Below are 1,442 nucleotides of genomic sequence, written 5' to 3' on the forward strand. Positions count from 1 at the left end.
TTCGGAATCCGGATGGAGTCGGTGCCCTGAACCCGCCTCCGGTGCGTCAATGCAGAGTTCATCACAGAGGGGCGATATGCTCCCGTTTCCGCTGTGGTTGAGCTCTGCTCCAAGATCAGACACATTCAAATCCCAGTCGCCTGGTAGTCGACACTCAGGCGTATATGTGTGTGCATGAGTATTCACCGTCGGATCCCGATGAGCCGGTGCCTAACCAACCTCAGTTCGTAATTGCAGAGCTCATACAAAGGACGAATAGCCACGTTCCGCTTCGGTTTAGGCTCTGCTCTAGATCGACACATTCAAATTTCAGCCCGACTGTAGTCGACACACAGGCGGATATGTGTGTACATGAGTATCCCACCGTCGGATCCCGATGAGCCGGTGCCTAACCAACCTCAGTTCGTAACTGCAGAGCTCATACAGAGGACGAATGCTCCCGTTCCGCTGTGGTTGAGCTCTGGTCCAGATCGACACATTCAAATCCAGCCGACTGTAGTCGACACTCAGGCGGATATGTGTGGGCATGACTATCAACCGTCGAACCCCGACGAGTCGGTGCCTAGACCGCCTCAGTTCATTAATGCAGGGCTCATACAAGGGGCGAATAGCCACGTTCCGCTTTGGTTAGGCTCTGCTCCAGATCGACACATTTAAATCCAGTCACCCGTAGCCGAATCTCGGGCGGATATGTGTGGGCATGAGTATTCACCGTCGGATCCCGACGAGCCGGTTCCTAAACCGCCTCGGGGCGACAATGCAGAGCTCATACAGAGGGCGAATGCCCCCGTTCCGCTGCGGTTGAGCTCTGGTCCAGATCGACACATTGAAATCAAGCCGACTGTAGTCGACACTCAGGCGGATATGTGTGGGCATGAGTATCCACCGTCGGATCCCGACGAGCCGGTGCCTAAACCGCCTCAGTTCGTTAGTGCAGAACTCATACAAGGGGCGAATAGCCACGTTCCGCTTTGGTTAGGCTTTGCTCCAGATCGACACATTCAAATTCAGTCACCCGTAGCCGAATCTCGGGCGGATGAGTGTGGTCATGATGATCCGCCGTCGGATCCTGATGAGCCCGTCCCTCCATCGCCTCGGGGCGTCAATGCAGAGCTCATACATGGGGCGAAAGACGACGCTCCGCTGCGGTTGATCTCGGATTCAGATCGACACATTCAAATCAAGCCGACTGTAGTCGACACTCAGGCGGATATGTGTGGGCATGAGTATCCACCATCGGATCCCGATGAGCCGGTGCCTAAACCGCCTCCGTTCGTTAATGCAGGACTCATACAAGGGGCGAATAGCCACGTTCCGCTTTGGTTAGGCTCTGCTCCAGATCGACACATTGAAATCCAGCCGACTGTAGTCGACACTCAGGCGGATATGTGTGGGCATGAGTATCCACCGTCGGATCCCGACGAGCCGGTGCCTAAACCGCC

This window comes from Phytophthora infestans, genomic scaffold, assembly GCF_000142945.1.
Source record: "Phytophthora infestans T30-4 supercont1.13 genomic scaffold, whole genome shotgun sequence".
Taxonomy (NCBI): domain Eukaryota; phylum Oomycota; class Peronosporomycetes; order Peronosporales; family Peronosporaceae; genus Phytophthora; species Phytophthora infestans.